We start from the raw sequence: 20,304 nt of genomic DNA, 5'->3' as shown, positions 1-20,304 counted from the left end.
ATTTTTCATTGAAGTATCGAAGCCTGCTAAACACATAACCTCAGAGTGCACAAAAAAAATGATTCCTTTAGCAGATACATTCATTTAGCCGTTATCCATTTGAAAACTTATTACTGACTCTGGTGGTAGAGTATATGCTATAGGTATTTGCAAAGGAAAACTTTTTGAACAAGTTTAATTTTTATGACTATTAATTTCACTTGCAGTAGGTTAAGTGTATTTTAAGTGGTGGTCTTCCACCCCTTTCCTCCCCGCTGCTCTTTTCTGTTAATAACACCCACTGCTGTTCTGCATCGGAAACCAAGGTGGGGGGCCAGGACAGTTGTGTTTGATGGAGTAATGGACCATACAGAAATTGTTAGAGGTTGCAGCCGTTCAGGGGTAGATATGCCTGTCCTGTGCTCACCACCGAGCGCAGCAGCAGCGGGGTGGGAGCCGTGATGTCACGGGCTAGCGTGCTGGTGGCACCCTTGGTGCTGCAGGTCTGTCAGTGAGCGATTTGTGGCCTTTTGGGCTGTGCCCAAAATTTCTGAAAATCAGAACGAATTGATGACAATCCTGCTCACCCCAAGCGAAGATGAAGGGAGCATTTCCCCTGTCTCAGATACTCATGTCTTCGAAGCAGTCTTCAGGCTTAGACTGGTAAAATGTCCACAAGGGTCAATCTTGTTGCCTTTTTTGCAAGAAAAACTCAGATTAGTCAGCAAGTGGTGGATGCCCTGGCAACAAGTGAGGTTAGTTATTGCTATGGGATCCTGATCAACAGCCTTTTGCGGTTTTTTTTCTCCTTTTTCCCCTCTTTTGGCTTCTTACATCTAAATTTAATTTTCTCCCTTCTCCTGAACCTTGTGCTGTGGGTGGTATGGAGGGGAAGACCCCTTGCCCCACCACTGTGGGCTCCAGCAGAGCCGTGCCCTGCCCTGGTCCTGCCCACGGCAGTGCTGCTGGGACCCAGCGGTGGTATGAGCGGAGGACATCAGCTGTGAGGGGAAGTTTAAAAAATGCCATCAGGCTTAAGTTGGAAAAAAAATCAACACAGAGGGTGTCAATTGAAAACCAGCAGGGTGGGAAAGCTACTGTACTGTAGTGGGAATGCAGCAGCCCCAAGGCCCTTTAAATGATTGGTGACACACTAGAGATATTGTTAAATTACCTTTTTTATTGGTTCTTGAGTCTTATGTCTTAAAAGACTATTCTTTGGAAGAAGTCAAGAGAATCCTTATATTTGGTTTAGATACAAACCTGAGATGCAAAATGTGGATGTGGATCTGGACCTGAACTTCTCCAAAGTCTGGGGACTATTTCAGGCTGGGATTTTGGAGTGAGAACAGTCTCTCTTTGCACATGATTGTTTGGAGGACTTGTGAGCAGTGTTAACCTGCAGCACAGCCAGGCTGTAGCTGATGGGATGTTAGTATTTTGGCATGCTTCCCTGCCCAACAGGGAAATACTGAAATGTTTCTGTAGAGGTGTCTTACGGTTGTTTAAAGATTAAAAGAAGCATTTTTTGTTTTGTTTTCCGCACCAAAAATTGAATACAAGGATTTACCAATTTGTAAATCCACTGATTATATTGAAGAGAGCAGCAGAAAGTGTTTGAGCTTAGTTATGCTTGGTAAGCAACCAGAGAGAAGGTTTCTTGCATCTAATTCTACTTTTAAACATTCAAGACTCCTTGTCTGTAGTTCATGAATATTGTTTCCAGTGTGAACTCTTCTCATCTCTGTGCTTTAGTTGCCCTGTCTATAAAATCCCAGTGGTGGAAAAGAGGCTTTTTAATTTCGTTGAAGGACTTTTAAGATCATTTCAGAGGGGGTGTGTATTGCTAGTAGTTTGCAAGCGAACCTGGGGCACAAGCTTAATGAAGAATCAAGCCTCTGGTGAAACATTTTAATTCAAATGCTTCTGGTTAAGACTTTCTCTCCAGCCCGCACAGTCCCATATTTTACATTCACTCCCAGCATGGACTTCCTTTGCTCAAGGTCCCATAGGTAAGCCACAAGAGCAAAATATACTACGGGGCCTCATACCAAAACTCGGAGTGGGAAATTTTAACCGTCCAGCTTAATTTTTCATGACCGTAGAACAATAGCCAAGATTGTGTGCTGGGTACAAAGGTGGCCGCTGGGACGACCCCATTAGCCTCCGTGCAGGCAGCTTTGCCCCCTCTGCAGTTTGGGCTGGGACCGAGTTGTGGCCCACGGTGGCCGTTTGCATTTCTCCTGAGTTGGAGCGAGATCATCGTGGTGACGAGTTCACACCAAGAGATGAGGGCTGAGCACGGCTGTTACCCATAGAGCCACCTTTTGTATCTGCCTGCTGGGGAGCAGCTGCAGGCGGATGAAACCAGTAGGGGTAATGGGGATGCTGAATGGAAAAAGAGGATTTTTGAACCTGAGAAGGGATGTTTATGTATCATAAACCCCTTTTCAATGTTGTAAACCCTTTGAAAGCAGCCCCTCTGCCTTCTCTTTGCTCTGTGCAGCACCAAGCATCCAAGTTGGCTCTCCGGTAACAGCAGCAGCTCAATACGGTTTTTGTAGCACTCAGGAGGAATGGGGAAAATTTTGAAAAAATCGCAATTGGCTAACAAATTTCAGCATTTTTCAATTGTATGCTAACTCCTGAGCGGCAGGCTGGCATCTACAGAGTGCTGAAAAATGCTGTGAATTGGTAATTATGAATTACAGCAGGAGATCAGTTCAGCTTAGTGTTTCCACAGCCTCAGAGATCAAAAGGTGCCAGTGAGAAAGATAAAGTATCGAGTGGCAGTGAATATGCCAGGCTGCCTGAAACTTAGTTTCACTGTCTAGTTTGAGTCAAAAAATGTTGTTGCTGAATTGGGGGGTGGGGGTGGGGTGGGGGGGGTGGGGGAGGAAGAATGTGGATAACATTTCTATTGAGGCATGGACTATTTCCAGGAAAACTAATGAGGATGTAAAACGATTGCTGAGGTGCTTTTAGGTTTTAATATTTTGGTCTGTTTTATCTATTAGTTTACCTGATAGAGCAGTAATTAAATGAAGAAAAGCAGTAAGAAGCAGCAAGAGAGCAGGATAACCGATGGCTTGTTCTTTCTCAATTTTCCACCAAATGCAGAGCGATATGACCGTATTTTTTTTAAGCTGCGAAAGTATGTATTTCCCTTTTTTGTACTCTTTTCTTTTCAGCTGTCATTTCCAGGAAATGGCACTGTCAAACGATATATATATGTGTCATGTTTCAGCCCAGTCTGGGGAGGCAGTGTGTGGAGGGGTCAGCTTACCCCCGGTTCTCTGCTGTCGTGTCCCGAGTGAGACCGAGCCTGGGTCCCCCAGACACCCGGGACCCCAGTGCATTAGTGCTTGGGCTCATGGGTGCTGTGCAGTGGTAAGGAGCTGGACGTGGCTCCCAGGTGGGCGGCTTCCAGACTTTTAAGAGCATCGGTAGATAAGGATTGAGATTTTGAAGCAGTGGTTATGAAGGGAAGCAAAGGATCTGCGAGCACACATGGCACCTAGGCATCACCTCCAGCTGCTCAAAGGGTCCCAAGAAAAGTGAAGTTAATCAGCAGTAGAAATGGTCTAATTTTAGGATGGCAAAAACCTCCTTTGCTTTTGCCAAGCTCTTATCCAAGGAGGAGGGCAGTCTGTCTGTCTAGGGTGTATCTATTAAAAGTTGAAGATTTTTTTTCACCACTTTCAAAATCCTTTCACCAATTCCCCAGACGATTGGCAAAATAAGGGTAGTGGCAGATTCCTTATAACTCTCTTCCCCTTCTCCATCAATTATGTGTCTTTGCGAGGCAGAGCTTTGAGTCAGCTCTCCTTCATTTCTCTCTTCTGGTTGCTCCCAAGGGGGAGAGTCTCTTGGTAATAGGAGCTACATCAGTTCAGAGAAGAATACAGTTTTGTTCCCTTCTCAAATGACATATGACTATCAGGCATCTCGTGAGTTCTCTGAGTGGGCACATGAATTGAACCTTTTAGGAGTCTCGGTGATTAATGGCCTGATGGGTAGGAAGCAGACGCTCGTTACAGGTCTCAGGGATCTGCCTGGTGGAATTAAATAGCTGCCATGTTAGCGATGCCCTTTTACCCTTCTGAGCTCTCCTGCGAACATCACCAGCACTGCACGAAAAAGGAAACAAAGTTCACCACAGGGTGGGTTAGGGGATTTTTTTACTTTTGTTTTTGTTGCCTGTGTGTTGTTGTGTGGGTTTTTTTACAGTGCAAGCACAGGAGATGTTTTAATGAGCCCTGGTAGGATTGTTTCTTGCCTTATATGAAACTTAATTAGGAAGGATCATGGGCCCATTGGCATGGCTGTGGTCCTTGTGTCTCAACCTGGCTTCCAAGGAAAAATCTGTAATGCTGCCGGTGTCTGCGGATAGGGCTGGATCCCAGTGCTCATGTCAAGTGGGGATTTTTTCCTAATATGGACAGTAGTCCACAAGGAACTGGATGAAGTCCATCAAACTAACGTTGCCGACAGCTAGTTGAAAGTTTGGCTATACTCAGCTTGGACCAGCCCTTAGTTAGAGACCAGAAGGTAAAAGGCTTTTTTGCTCCGTTACTTGATGTCACGTTGCCAAGTGTAATGTACTAAAAGTACAAACCCAGGGATGCTGACAGGAGGTGATGCCTCTTCACCAATTCCCCGTGCAAATAGCTGTACAGTCATGGCTTTTGTAAGATAAAGCTTTTTTTGGTTTGCTTTGCTTTGCTTTGTTTTGTTTTCCCCCAAAGAAAACTCAGAACAGGACCAGAGCAGGTGCTGGCATGCCCATCCAAACCCTTTCCTTTTCTAATTTTTCGGGACATATGCCCCCCTTTACCTTCTGGCCTAATACTGATAAAGTACAAGTGTTTCCACTCACAAAACTTCCACTTGTCCTAATTTTGACAATGTGAAATTTCTGTATATGAATTTTTATCTGAGTACTCACTAGTGGATTATACAACCAGTGCTTTGAACTGGCAGTGACAGCTCATTCCCGGTCAGCAGTAAATGCTAGGTTTGTTTCTAAGGAAAATAGCATAAAGCAAGGGGGGGGTTTGTTGGGGTTTTTTTTAAGTCTTGATGTTCTCTATTAGACATAGACTGTTTTTAAACATCAGCATGTGTTCTTCTTCTTTGATGTTTTTGATGAGGAGGATTCTGCCTTCCACTTTAACAAAAGTCCCATGTTCCTCTTACGTTGTTTTATGCTGCTAATGATGTTGCTTACTCAAATAAATACATATGTGTGTGTACATTTAAAATGCAACATTCCCCTTCAGCACACCACTGAAACATAACAGAACTGATCTTATTTAGTGATCTCCTGTGCCAGAATTTTCATGTTTTGAAATGAAAATGGATTCTCCTTATCCTCTCATAGCCCCTTTGATCCACAGATCTAATGCCTCTGGGTGTGTGGTGGCACTGATGACAGAGGACGGGGAAGCTTCGGCTTTGCAGGGCATCTTTAGCTCCAGAGCCATGCTCCCTGTATGCCACGATTGCAGGCTGCTTCCCCACGCATCCCCCTGCACTTGGTGCCAGCCAGGATGCTCCCCCGGGAAGTGTCCTGTGTGCACACAGAGCTCTTCTGCAATGCTCTTCCCTTTTCCCAGGGACCCTTTCAGTGTCTCGGCAGTGGAAACTTGGTAGGAGTTTCTTGTACCTGCTTTCCAGACATCCCTGATCTTTTCCTTCCTCCAGGTAGCACATAGCTCCAAGGACTAAATTTGCAGATTAGACTTGGGTTAGTCTGTGTAACCAACCTGTACCCGTGCTGAGAGTTTGCATGTTTTTGTTTTTCCCGACTATTCATTCAGTCCAAGGTACGTCATTTGTAGCTGGTCGCAAACAGTGAGCCAAATAGCTTGAACCTTTCTGCCAGGGCTCTGCATGCAAGTACTGTCAAAACTGTTCTCAGTGATGAGTCAGTTCCTTTTTTTTTTTTCTTTTTTTAATGACGAGTATGCAGCTAGTGTACCCATTAAAGTGTGCAGAGGGATGGCATAGAAATGAGGATACACATGTGTATGTATCAGATGCTGAAGAGCAGAATTCTTGTTATAAATATAGCTCGCCTGTGTTCCTTCTTACATTTCAATTTTATAATCCGTTCCAGAAGATTTGGACAAAAATACTGTAGTGTAAGAGAGCATTAGTTTCTGGGTTCTTCAAATAATAATTCTTAGTGAGGAAACTAGTAAATAAACCTTTAAAGATGGGCAAGATGACATCTTCCCTAGTTCTAGGAATTGGACTTGGGGTATAGATTTATGAAAGGTAAAATAAAGGACAAGTAGAAGCAGGAGCAGAACTGTATGTTTTATTTTTTTAGTTTATTGCTAAAATGTATGAATCGTCCTTTTTTGTTTGTTTTATTGGTGTGATTATATATGATCTATCTTTACATGTATACTTTTTAGAGCTGGTGGGCCCACTGTGATTAAATGTTTGCTTTGAATACGTGTCCAGCGTGTTAACTTTTCACAGCAGAAAGTTGTTAAATTCATTTTTATACAAGGGAGGCAAAAAAAAAAAGGGGGGGGGGGGGAAGAAGATTGTTAAATGTATGGAAACCCTTATTGGCTGAATTATATAACTGAATTCATTCAACATGCTCAGTGTATCTTGTTCTCCTTTCAGTATTGCCACTCTGTTCATCACCCCTTTTAGTGCTTTAGGCATATGGCATGCAGTACATCCAGGGAAGTGTCAACAATATGGCATATGTTATACATACTGATCTTGATACACCGTAGAAAATAATGGGCCTAACTTTAAAAGGCACGGTGCTAAGAATAGAGCGTGCTGCAACATGCAGACAGTGAATCCGCCATGAATGTCATGTTTGAAGACAAAAAGAGCTGTATTTTTCATTACTTTTGTGGCTTGGTTTGTATTTTGGCGTTACTGCAAATTAAAAATATTATGGTCAGATGAGTATAGGCTGGATCTTCACCCGCCTGATGCTGGTACCACGGACTCTGCAGAGACTCGGGGGTCAGCTTGCATGGAGACAGTGGCCGGGTCGGTGTGTGCGTGTGTGGGCAGGGGGGAGCAGGCAGGGAAGGCAGGGAGCTGGGGGACCTGCCCAGCTGCTGCTCCAGTGCCCAGGGCTGCCCCTGGGAGCCGAGGTGGGGACAGGCAGGGACGTGAGCTGCCAACACCCGGCCGCGGGAAGAGGGCCGGGAACTGAGGATGTCCTGATGCGTTTGCAGGAGTCATTAGGGGGTCGCATTAGCTCACCACTTAGCTCTGTCTCTGCGCTGTAAATGAGCCTGCACAAGCAGATTGCTACGCTTACATTAAACCACAGTGGTAGAAATGAGTCTTTCCAAAGACCCTTCCAAAGATCTGCCCATTAGGATCTGACTGCGAGATCAGGGCTCTCATCTGGACTCACAGCAGTAAAATGGAGTTGAAACGCTCTGTTTCTCATTTCTGGATCCTGGACTTACTCAGCTCCCCGTTTCACACTGAATCTTTCGTCCCAGGAACGCTCATTTTTAAATTAGAAAAAATTTAAACAGAGGGTCCTTTGAAACACTCAGCCTGAAAGTTGTTCCAGGGAGTTTCACCTTTAAAATAAATGATTCATACCGTCGTATAGGTGTATGTATATGTGTATGTCTGCGTTGCTGTTTATTGTGCTGCACTGGCCTGGCTCGGAAGCTATAACATCTGAAGTGTAGAGAAGCAGTGACTGGAGAAAGAAATATCTTCTTTCCAACAAAGACCAAATATTTGTCTGTTATCTCTATGGCCGTTTTAGCAATTCTCAATATTCACAGAACCGCACAGATCGCCACACGGATAAAATAGGACAACAAAATATTTATTTTTAATCTTTGTTGAATGCTGAACGTTTTGTGCATGTTTATGAGGGCTAAACATTAATAGCAGATGTTGTTAATGAATAGAAGGCTTGAGCCAGCTTCTGAGACCTTTTAGTTAGTACATGAATTTTCTGGTTGATGACAATACTTGTAACATGCCTAATTATGAAGTAGTGTTCTAATCAAGCCCTGAATAACTGAAGAATTTCCCCTCCTCTTTTGCGGTTATTTCAGTGGCACACACACAGATCGCTTCAGTGCCTGTGCTTATTCTTAGTGATTTTTCTTTTCTTAGAACATTCATTGAGGTTTTTCCCCCAAGAAGCACATTTATTTACGCTAAATGTCGGCGCAGGAATGTGCGCGCACATGCACAGGCAGCTACGCGTGCACGGCGCACGCGTCCCCTCCGTCCCGTCCCCACCAGCAGCTGAACTGGTGCCAGCCTCTGAAGTTGTTGTCCCAGTTTGTCACACTTCCAGGTGAAGTACGTGAAAGTGATTATAGGTAATAAATATCTTTTTTTTTAACTTATTGCAGAGGCAGTTTTTCCCCTGTTAATGAGGGTAATTTGACTTGGTTGAAGGATTGCAGTTCTTAAGAATTAATGCAGCAATCCAATTCAAAGATTTAAAGAGATCTAAGATTTTTCACAGGTCGTGTGCTAGTGAATGTGCTCCTATCACATAGCAGCTAATGGACTTGAACAACAGTCTGTCATTTACTGTTACCTCAGTGTATAGCAGCTTTGCCCTTGATAGCAAGTATACTTTCCCAGCAGTGCAGGTTATTTAGTAGTGAGGTATATTTGTAACACTTTTAAGAGACAGTATCCTATTTCTAACAGCCCTAATTACTGGATAAAGCGAGGTTACCTTTCTGACTTTCTTAATTACGTGTTTGGATCCTAATCTGCACGAGCCTGAAGTGTTTTATGCTCTAATAGCCGACTCCTCATTTTATTGGATTTGTCTCTACATATACAAACATATAAAATAATTTCTGTGTTGCATTTTCCCTGTATCAGTGCTCAAAGGTTAATTACATAAATATGGAAGTGTTAGGCACTAGTCTCCATAAGGTCCTGTTATTTTTAGGGATGTATTATTACCTTTTAACAGTGTTTTGTAATGACTTATTTGTAAATGCTGTTGGAAATGTTCTAATTTCTTGATCCTATTATATTCCTGGATATGAAAAATCCTATTTTAAGGTAATTAGAAGGATTCTCTTCTATTTAAATGTGTGTTCTCTAGACAGTGTCACTCTATACTCTGCACACAAGAACCTTTGTTCCTTAATTAGAAAAAGGACTAGAGCTCATTAATTGTGGGTACAAAGTGATGTCTGCTCAAATGGAGAAGCAATAATACAGTTTTAATAATGATTGATCCTACATTTTAAGTCTTACACTATTTTGTACTGATAGTGATAAATAAGCAACATATAATGCAGGTTCCAAAGCACTGTGTTCAGAATTTTATTGAAAGATCTCTTTTTGCAAGGATAAACCTCTGTTGGGCACAATAAATAAAGGATGGATAGTACATACACAGCATCTGCCATTTAGAAAAGTCAGCATTTGTCAACAGTCACACCATAGTGATAGCTGAGATACTAGAGTTAACTCCACCCCATACTTTAGAAAATGAAGTAATTGTGGTAGCTGTGCAGTCAAAAACAGTTTGGATCTTGGCCTTACAGAGCTATTATTGTGATGAAAAGAATATTTTAATTACTGCTTGCAAACAGGATGAGTTATAAATGTTTGAGTATTTTGCAGGGTGTTATTTTGGAGGATGGAGACAAGTGTACTTTGTTCTCTGAATTTTACCATCTCCCTGCCAACCCCTTGGGAGAAGAAGGACACAGCTTGGGAAGTTAAACCCAACACCCTTTACCAAAAGGCTTGTGTTTATGTGATGGCCACAGAGCAGGGGTGGCCCACGATGTGCACCACGCATCGCCCAAAGGCAGGGTGAGCTCCCAGCGAAGGCTGTTCCCAAAAATCAGGAGCATGTCAGCACTGAGCTTTGTGGTCCCTCTGCCAGGGTGGAATGCTGGGATGATGTCTGTGTGGGTTTGAAGTTTGAGTCTTTTGTCACCTGAAGCTTTCGAAAAGTCAGGGCTAGGGAGGGCAGGTCACTGAGATGTGTGTCGTCAGAGGGTGATGCCCCTCGGGCTCCCCAGCCTGCATCTCCATCTCCTCCATAAACCCAGCAGTGCCTGCTCCTCTCCTTGCCCCGCCTTGCCTCAAAGATTTGTGAAAATCAAGTCTGATTTTTCCAACCCTAACGACAACCTGCATTAACAAGGCAAAGCGTTTCCTACGTGAAGAATAGGAAAGTTGGAAGATGGAGTCGTTAGGTTGCTTTTCCTGCTAATAGTTTCAGGAATCAAAATGGTGCATGGTGCAATGGGGTATATATTTCACTCAAAGCGTATCGGCACTGAAAGAACCCCAGAAAATGGGGGTTTTCTTGATATTCTTCTCTTCTGTATTCCTCTTGTAGGAAAGAAAAATAGTTTTTAAAAGATAAAAAACCTGTTCTTCAATTGACTATGCAAAAATCTTATTGCAGTATTTATTCCAAACCTGCACACATAATGTTCAGTCAAGGAGAAAACAGCAAAAAACAGTTGTTGATGGACTTAGCAGAGAACTGGATTAAATAAGCATTAGTCTACTGAAGCTGATTACAGGAATATGAAAATGCAGTATCTTAATGGTACATATTTTCATGTGGCAGCTCAGTTGCCTTTCATTTTGCAGCTAATATGTCTATTCTTATGAGTCATTTACTTCTTTAATTACCTTTTGCAGGCAAGGCACCATGGTATATTAATGTGAATGATTTTTACTGCCAGTTTATCATACAATGCCCCAGAAGTTGAAAGGCGTAATTGACTTGGAAGAGCAGCTCATGAAGGAAACAATATTTAGTTGACAGTTTTCCTTGTACTCTCTGTTGACGTTTATGAGTTTACACTATGCTAAAGGAGTAATAAACACAATTTTCTTTCAATAACAGGAAAGAGTCGCTTTTAAAATACATTTGTGGAAAACAGATTCGTTCATTTCTTGAATAATATAAAATAATGCATTTCCAGTGATGAGATGTATATAAGATTGTCAATTGAATTAAACCTCAGAAGGTGCATTTATAACCTGCCTTAGAGTGTTAAAAGATATTAGGGTGCATGTGAATCAAATCAATTTAATGAATATTTAAATTATACACAGATTTGGATAAATCACATTCAGATCTGCGTGTTAGATTATTTGGCAGCCTTCTCTTGCTGTCAAGTGCGAAAGTTTGAAGTGGGAATTGGAGGGACAGAGGCTCTGTTTCTGGAGATGGAAGAACCCTCATCAGAAAGCTCTCAATAAACCCCAATTGGGGGATTATTGCGGAAACTTTCTATAACTTTCCTGAAGCCACAGGCTTGAGGAAGGTTTAAAATCAGCTTTGCAATCCGTCAAAGTCCATTTTCTTCTGGAATGCTACTTTTATTGAAATGACCTTGTCAAATCGCAAATTCTTTTTTTCAAGCATCCCCAGGACCATACCCAGGTATGATTAATCATCCCATCCCGCTTTAATTAATTTAAAGGCATACAGCCCAGGGCAGGAGCGGGAAGCTGGCTGGCGAGGCGAGCGCCTCCTCGCTCGGCTTGCAGAGAGTTAAACTTTTCACAGTTTTCCCCGATTGTTTGCAGTTCAGCCCTCTGCAACATAATGAAAGTTTTCTAGCCATCTGTTGTTAAGCTGGCGGTGAGCAAGGCCAGTATATCCAAACAAAGTGCTGGCCTGCTGTAAACTGAACCTGTCAGTTTAGCATAGCTGGGCTGACCTCCCCAGGCGCGGGGGCAGCCGGCGGTACCAGGCACTGGCTGCGGCCCCGGCTTCCAGGGGAACTACTTGGGGGGACCATGTTTACTTTTTCCACTTAGCGTTCCTCCCACAGGCTTGAACTAGTTTATACTAAATCTTTAAATTGACACTGGTGGGGGTTTTTTTCTATTCTGAACTTTTTTTTTCCCCCTCTTTTGGGGGGGGGGTCCCAAAAAAATATATTAAAACCCCATGGTTGCTGGAAGTTGAGCTTTTTGGATGTGGGGGGACACAGGGCAACAACTCAGTACGTGGGTGTGTGCTGGTGAGATTGTCTCTCAACAGAAAGAGGCATGTTCCCAAGTATCCCGGCTTGCTTTCTAGCTCCTATTGTTCCCTTTGTTCTGTATTATTTAAGATCAGTTACTCATTTGCTTCTGAGGATTGGGAGTAACAGGCAAGGTAGAGCACAGCAACCAGCGTCTATTGTCTTCCTGCGAACCACGGTTGTATCCAGAAGCGGCTGGAGCAGCCTTCCTCCTGCTTCTGTTTGCTTCTGCCCAGGGGGGTGGTAGTTTCAGCATAAGGTACTCGAGAATTTGAAACTTTCTGAGCAGAATTGCAAAGATCAGACTGGAAATGCCCTTTACTTTTGCAGGGCTGTGGGGTTGGGAGTTGTTTTCCTTTCTCGTTGGTACTAAATACAGTCTAGTTGGGCTTCCCCTCCTCTGCCTCTGTGCATTTTCCAGTCTTGTTCTTCAGACTGCCTTCCTTTTTTCCTTCCTACATAAATGCTAGTTTATTTATTCCTATTTGTCTGGGAGGTAAGACATGTCATTTCCCTGCTAATATTCACCCAATGCAAGCGATTTTAACCAGTTTTTAAGATTGGCAACAAAACTCAAAGTGCCGGTGCCAGGAAAGTGACTATTAGGTATTACCTGGTTTCAGTGTTTGTTTCTTGGACTAGACCTACAGTGAATACCTTTATGCTACCGCTACTGCCAAAATCACTCTTTCAGCTTTGTTTTCTACTCCTGTGCTATACCTGCTCACCAGTCTTTGGCTGGTTTCAAGTGTGTTTTACTTACCTCATGATTCTTGGAAAGCAAGCCTGATTCTCAGTGACCCCAAATGCTGCAATTCTCAGCCAGGAGGAGTTTTGCCTGAGGAAGAGCTGCTGAATTTGTGCCGTGCATGAAACCAAGCTGCGCCTTTGGAAAAGTGCATCGCAGCCAGTCCGTATCTTCATGGTGTGTAGCAAATGTACTGGAAGCTCTGGAAAAGCAGTAAAAGTCGTTAAAAGTTGTACTTTGCCTTTCCAGAAGCCCCCACCGAGGGCTTGTGCTGGTCCCCACTGGGAGGGTGGGAGTGCCCAGGTGAGGGGATGCAGGGATGCAGTGTTTCAGGTTACACCCCCTGCCATGTGTTTTCAGGGCAAAAGGAGTATGACAGTGGTGAAAACCACTCAATTTTAAATTAAAATGACTGCACTTTACTAGGAAACCCCATCCAGCTCTAATCTGTTTGTAAGGTGACTGACACATAAAGTGCTTTTTGTTTTAAGGTAGAGGGAAATGCATTCAGGATAGAGTTTCTGGTATAAATGTCAGGTGCAACGCAGTGCATGCTCACTCAAAAAGTCAAGCAGATAACCTTGGCATTTAGGGACATTGCCTTGTATAAAATGAAATTGTATTTTGTTTTTAAAAAGGAGGACTACATTAAGAGGTCACCTATTAGCTGTGTTTTTGCTAGCTGTCTGAAACTCAGCTCTACTGTCTATTAAACTCAAACCACTGTGTAAACATTCCTGTGTTGTTCCTGGTCTCTACAATGGCCAAGGGGATCAGGTTTCACCTGCCTGCACATCTTCAAGCAATTAAAGCAATTAGCTTGAAGCCATTTCACATTCAAGGTCTACTGTGACATTCAAGTCCAGAAGAAGTCTAGGAGAAAAGAAAAATGGAGACTGTAGAAGGGCCACTGTGCAGCACACGAATAACCTGCGAGGGGGGGTTTGGACTTGCAGCGACTTCCAAATGCAGTCGTGAGGCTTTGCAGCAGGCATGCAAAGTTGCTGCTGTGAAAGGGAAAAGACAAAGAAAAAGGACCTAATGATCCTTTAAATTATACCCAAGTTTTGCCTGTTTTGCACTGGGAAGGGAGGAGGAGAGAGAAATAGCAACGTGATTTGGAACGGTATTTGTGTGAAATAATACGGCGTTGGTCTTATTTACTGACATTTCTCCTGGCATGGAGATCATATTTTTCTTCTCATTTAGGTGGGGATTTATATTTGGTGTTTACATTGTAAAACTGCACTCATTCTGGCTAATGTATCCGTTACAGTGACATTCAACGTTGAGTTTAGTGATTCCAGCAGTAAGTCTTGAAAGCTGCTATTTTTTAAAAGGTTGGAGCAGATTAGTGGTGACCTTAAAAGATTAAACTAGTACAGTTTAAAGATAAATAATCAGCCTTTAGCACATTAGATAGCTACATAAGCATGACAGAAGGTGACTTTCTTACAACAGTTTCAGAATCCAGGAAGCATTTTTACATTTGTAACTTGACTAAGGCAGGGAATGGTGTTTTGCAGAAAGCAAGACATAAACTGATTGTACCCACTTCAAATTGGTTAATACAGTTTTAAATCCACAGTTTTCCTGTTGGTTTTTATTATGGAGAAAAGAGGCTAATTTTAAAAGCTATGCCTGCTGCAAAAGAAGATCTTGCTTTGCTGTCCCGGAGGGTGTTCTTAATCAGAAATAACCGCAGGCTAAATTATAATGTGGAATCCTGCTGCCCTTTAACCTAACACTGCTGCTCATTCAGTGTTTGTTAACAAACAGCTCTAAGTACAAAATTGTTTGAGAATTACTTTTTCATTATATTTGCTGACTTCAATTAGAATAAGAAGCTTATTTGGGGAAGAAAAATTAAAAATGTATGGGTTTCTAGAGAAAGTTTCAGCAATTGTTTCCCGGCAAGTGTCGCCTTCAGTACGTAGCAGTGGACTCCGTGGCACACGTAATTCAATTTAAAGAAAATTATCTTCTGAACTAATATTTCTGCACCAGTGAGAGAGGCAGAGCTCAAGAGCATCCCAAGATTCAGCCCTTTGAAAGATGTACGAGCCAAAATGGCGGCAGGGCCTGAGGCCAGGGCCCCTCTTGCACCTTGGGAGGGGATGCGATTCCCCTGTTTCCTAATGAAGGAGCACAGATTCCCCATCCCTGTGGTGCTTTGGAGGGCTGGGCTTAGACGCAAGTGGCACAGTGTCGTATTTTTATTTCACTTTGAATAACACGTAATTGAAACGTACACTCGGCGAATTAATTGGTGAGTTGAAGGTAAGAACTGCTGAGTTAGTAGAAGACGGCACAAGCCCACCTGTTCTTTTCCCCCGTAAGTTTACATGCTGGAGCGGAAATGCTGTGGTACTCAGAAAGGAGGTGATGCCTCTGTAAAGCAGATCTTTCCAATTTTTTTTTTTTTTCCTAGCTTAGTCTTCTGTTTCTATGATCTGCCTTTTGAACTGTTTTTGTGGCTGATCAGTTCCACCTAATATGTCTCTTGATTTCTGCTATTGTAATACTCAGACGACATGCTGTTCTCTTCATTTTTATAAGCTTTAGATGCTCCTGCCTGTCATACTCTGGCGGTTTATCTTCAGCGTCTGGATTTGCTTTCAGACTTGCATGTCTATCAAGCTGCTGTTGCTTTGAATGTGAGATCAAAAGAAGATGAATTCCAGTAAAAAATTTCCTTGTATGAAGAAAAGATTGGGGGCCTATGTAAACATCCCACTGACAGCTCCCAATGAGTTATTTTAGCAGAGCATTAGCACCCAGAATGACAGACAGTCCAAGACTACATGCTAAATAACAAATCAGTCCCTTCAGCGGCAGCAGCACGTTGCCACAACAGCAATACATTTTCTAAAGGAATCCTGTTCTTCTTTTTTATTGAATATGGCTGTTCGACTGCTCATCTCTTCACGAGCTGCCTTTGAGTGCCAGCCCCAGTTTACTTTTTCTTGACAATATCTGTGTCATGTCACCAATATGACAGAAGACAGGGCTTTGATAATTGGGTGGGGAGACGGTTAGTTAGTCATCTTGAGTTAAATAGGTAGTTTGTTTTAGGGAGGGGAAGGAGACGACGAAGAAGGGAAAGCATCTGCCTGGATGCTAAACGCATGCTTTCAGAGATGCTGGATGCAAGTCCTGCGCCCGAGACAAGTTGCATTTTTTGGGTGGTTGTTTATATTTCAATTCATGCAGTTAGAGAAAATAGCTCTGAAGCCTGGCCAGCCTCGCAAGCTGGTTTTAAGAGCAAGTTACAGCACTGTTAAGGGGTAGGAAAGTCAAGCTTGGCTGAACTTATGTGCAAATATGAATTTGTCTAGATGCAGAAGCGAGGTGTGCTTTTTGCCGCTGTTTGGTCTAGTTGGGGACATAATTAGTTCTGCATGTTTCTGCTTACAGACAGGGGGAATTTAATAACGCAGAATTGCTAGGTTTTTGCGCCTCGTGTAGTGCTAAACCCAACTTCGAGATTACCTGCGAGCTCCAGCCGATCTCGCCGCTTCGCAAGGGAAGAATTAGGGAAGGAATGCTTTGCGGTTTCTTTGTCATTTAGTAAAAGCAGAGGTTGCTACTGTGGAGGCAGAGACCCGGTGGCTGCCGGCGAAGGGCAGTGCTCCAGCGCCGTCTCCCTCCAGCCTGCGCTCCGGCTGCACAGCACTTCCTGTTTATTCAAACATCTTTTTACCATTCTTCAGCCCCCGCTTCACAGAAACAGCCAGAAACACATCTCCAGCGTGAAGACGGAAATCTAAAGGCAGACAGTAAGAGCTTACTCTGTTAAACTCTTCATTTTCTCTGCAAGCGCTCAGAGAAAAGGAGCGTGCAGGCAGGGCTGAACTTTTAACTCGCTGCCTTGCGCGGGCAGCTTGGCAGCGCAGGAGAGGGGAATTGCTTAGGTTTAAAGCAAAAGAAGCCGGTTCAGGTTGTTTACTGTGGTGTTGACAACGAGGGTGGGTTTTTTGGCACGGCTTCACAGAACCGTGGTGAGGACTAAGTCCTCTTTCGGGGCACCCGCCGCCTTGCGATGTCCCCCTGGAGCGGGAGCAGACGTGTGTCACTGTCCGTGCTGCTCGCTGGGTGCTGCGGCTTCTCCTCACGCTTGCACAAGTGGCAAAAAAGCCCCAACCCAACCCCCCCCAAAAAAGGAAACGTGGCTGCTGTTATGGGCAGCAAAAGAGAGAGGTGCAAGCCAGCCAAGTTGCTTTTTGTTTTCCGCAAATTGTTTGCATCGTGGCTCCGGCACCACTTGCGAACCAGCCTTGCTAATATTTGTACCAATTTCATGCTAATAAAAATCAGGCTGCTGAGACAAGCATGGCTATTATCTCATTCATATTACTATTGTTTAGACCTCTGGTACTACAAAAGGAAAGGGAAAGCGTGCTCACACCGGGTAATGGTTGTTAACTTCTCACGTGAGGGATTTTCTCTGCAGTTTTTCAGTATTAATGATTGTTGTATGAATGGTCTTCAGGGGTTGTTGGAAGATAGCGTAGATCCTCTGGGTAATCCGTGTTGCAACATGTATGCTGGATTTTTCCCTCTCTGTTGAAGTGGCTTAAAAAACTACTTGATATTTCTCGGTTCTTTCTCTCCCATCAAAAGTCCACTGAAATAGCAGGTAACTTTTTTTTTGGTAAGCATTCATGGTACTCATGTAGCGTGAAACGTAAGAGAAAATGGAAAATATGCTGCCTGCCCTATGGAGAAAACCCATCCTCCTCGAGGCTTTCCTGCTTCTCCGAGATCCAAATACACTTTAAAATTTTAAACTGTAAACCCCCATCTTCCTAGAAAAGAGAGCAGGAGAGAAAGAAATCAAGCTGTGTGTTCAGCCAAACCGCAAGTACAACAAACATATTTTTAAAATATATTGCTAGTCTGGCTTTTTAATGTTCAGAAGTTGTTCTACTTTGCAGAAAAAAAAATGGTGTTTGCAACTGCCTTAAGGACAATTTGTTTAACAGTAGGAGTAATTGCATGGGGAAAATGGAAAGAGTGACTGAAGTTATTTACTCAGATGTTAGTGTAGGTGTGGGGCAGAAAACTCACTGTGGGAACAGTGGGCTGCTTTTCTTGGTATCTTAGTCTATTTGATGACCATCAAATTTCCCAGCTCACTGGTTTTGTTTTTTCTGGATGGCATGTTTGATTATTTATCAGAAGGGAAAGGGAGTAGCTGAAGCAAATAAACATGTGACCAAGCTGTGTTTTGTTTTCCACTCAGAAGGCCGTGCCCTTTAACAGATATACAGAAAATAATAAACGTATTGTTTTATGATAAAAGGAAATTATGTGTATCATTTTCTTTAGCAAGGCCATTAACCCCTTGTGTTCAGTGGTGTCCGCCTTCTGGCAGCTTATTGGGTTTGCAGCTGGAAATTAAAGGCACTTAAAAACCCCCTCTTGCATGGAACGTTTCCATGGATTACTGCTTCACCCCTTTGGATTTGCTGGATTTATTACGTAGTCATTTCTGCCTCGGCACATCCCTGGTCCTCTCCCCAGTCCTACTTGGGGTACGATTGACTAAATGAGAGGCACTTTGAATTTGTAGAAGGGTGCTGACTTCCGAAGAAAACCTTGGAGAGTGCTGCTGGGATCTTTTTGCTGCCGATACTGGTCTCTGTGCAGTGTGAGGGGTTGCAGCTGTGTTTGGTCCATTACAGACAGTGTCAGTTTATGTGATTCTTTTTTAAATGCCAGGTGTCTAGCATGTAGTGTGTAGTATTTCCTTTGTAATACCAGCTTAGGACAATGCTCATTATCTTCCCTGGAAAAAAAAACCCTATAAACTAAATCACTGTCAGGAAGTAAAATACAGGTTTGCCTCATCTCTGGGAAGCATGTTGCATGCTTTAGCTGCTTTTATGGGATTAAAAGAAACAAGTTAAGACTGTCATGCACATGAAAGGAAACCGAGATGTGGTTTGTTTCACATTGTGCAGGTAGGTATAAATTTAATAGACTGACTTGCTTTCAAAATCTCTCTTTGTCTCCCCGAATCGCATGTCAGTTCCAGCGCGTTGATGAGCTCTGCGGTCCGTAATAGCGCCTGACTGCTGCTGCCCCGCAGGTGCTGTATCGGCAGGAGGGTTGTCCTCCTCCTTGGGGACGTACGTTCCCTCTACGTAATGGCTTCAGATCAAAAAAGGGAAAATTTGCCCAACATCTTGAAGTTGCATTCAAGTATGTACATGGCTGGTGGGTCTGGGGAGGAGGAGGTGGATGCTTCACCCGCTGGCTCCAGGGGGTCAGCACTTGGTGGGGAGCCCAAGCGAGTGACTGAAGCTGTGGGTTTAGTTTTGATGGAGGAAAAAAGGGCAGTCTAAATACCAGGGAGAGGAAGGGCTGGTGAAATAAGGACCTGAAACTTAAATGTGATGCAAAGAAAGAGGAATTGAGCAGCTTGGGGCCGGGTGACGTGGGCAGGGGCTGGGCTGGGGGACGTGGCCAGCCACCCTGTGCCTGACGGCTCCCCGAGAGTCAAGGGGGTTCAGGATGGATTGGGGAACAGGGCTTGGGGTCAGCGGTACAGGATGGAGGTACCCGAGAAGGCAGGGGTGCAGGAGTGGTTGCATCCCATCGGACACGGGGTCTCTCTGGCCCTGTCTGTAGTCATTGGGCAGAAGCCTGTGAAGGGAGGACCTGTCCGTGGGGGAAAGTTTCCTCCTAGCCTCCAGTGATTAAAGGTTGGCTCGTGCCCTGAAGCATAAACATTTGTACCCTGATTTATATTTTTATCTTTCCAAAGGTAGCTGTAAATGCTCTCATTACGATCTGTGCAAGTGTCTAATCCTTTCTTTGCATCCTCCCCATGCTCTTGGCACCAGTGATATCTTGTGACAGTAAGTTCCAGAGAGTAATTATGAGTTGTGTGTTAAGAAATAAAAAAAAAAAAAAATCCCTTTGCTCTAATTTTTTTTTTGGTTGTTGTTGCTTCCTGACTTCATTCAATGTCTCCTTTCTCTTGCGTTATGAGAAATGGCAAATTAGCGCCAGATGTACCTTCTCAGGCCGAGTCACAATTTGTGTACTTTTATCATCACCCCTCTTACTCATCTCTCGCTAAACTAAACACTCCCACCCTTATCAATCTTTCTTCATATCTGCCAAGGCCTTTAATCATTTTTGTCACCTCCATCTGAACTTCGCCTATTTTTGCTTTACCAGAATCTTTTAAAATTAGGGTTTTTAGAAGCTATTCTAAATTAGGTTTGTGCCATAGGCTTGAAGTGCAGAGATGTGATTTGCAGCATAAGTTTCCCATGTTTTGGGCTGTTCCAACATTTTGCTTCCTTCATTCATCCAACAGCAGTGAGCGTCTGATGGTGTGTGGTGAGATGTCCACAGTCAGAGGCTTTATTTCATGGGCCTCTGAGTACAAGTTTGTCATACAGTGTTTTGGAAAACAAGCTTAAAATATGTTCCCTGTTTTGTTGACCACACAGGGAAGCGCGCAAGCAGCTGTATGCAATATACTATTTATGTTGTAGCAACAAAAAGGCACTCTTCCTTCTCCCCCCCACCTTAGCCCTCTTCTCTTCTCTATTAAAA

General features: G+C 43.4%; 1 protein-coding gene across 17 annotated transcripts in view; it reads left to right on the top strand.

Annotated features, from left to right (window-relative positions):
* FOXP1 (forkhead box P1) overlaps positions 1-20,304 on the top strand; it is a 390,108-nt gene that overhangs the window by 247,219 nt on the left and 122,585 nt on the right. Inside the window, exon 1 of one of the 17 annotated variants that reach the window (XM_074836033.1) lies at positions 16,441-16,508. The exons of the other annotated variants lie outside the window; for them this stretch is intronic. The gene's annotated coding sequence lies outside the window, so the exon portion shown is untranslated. Of the gene's footprint in view, positions 1-16,440; positions 16,509-20,304 lie in introns of those variants that run through there. 17 annotated transcript variants of the gene reach the window in all.

This window comes from Strix aluco, chromosome 11 (genome assembly GCF_031877795.1).
Source record: "Strix aluco isolate bStrAlu1 chromosome 11, bStrAlu1.hap1, whole genome shotgun sequence".
NCBI classification, from domain to species: Eukaryota; Metazoa; Chordata; class Aves; order Strigiformes; family Strigidae; genus Strix; species Strix aluco.
The sequence above is the reverse complement of the archived record's forward strand: the minus strand, read 5'-3'. Positions and strand labels throughout refer to the sequence as shown.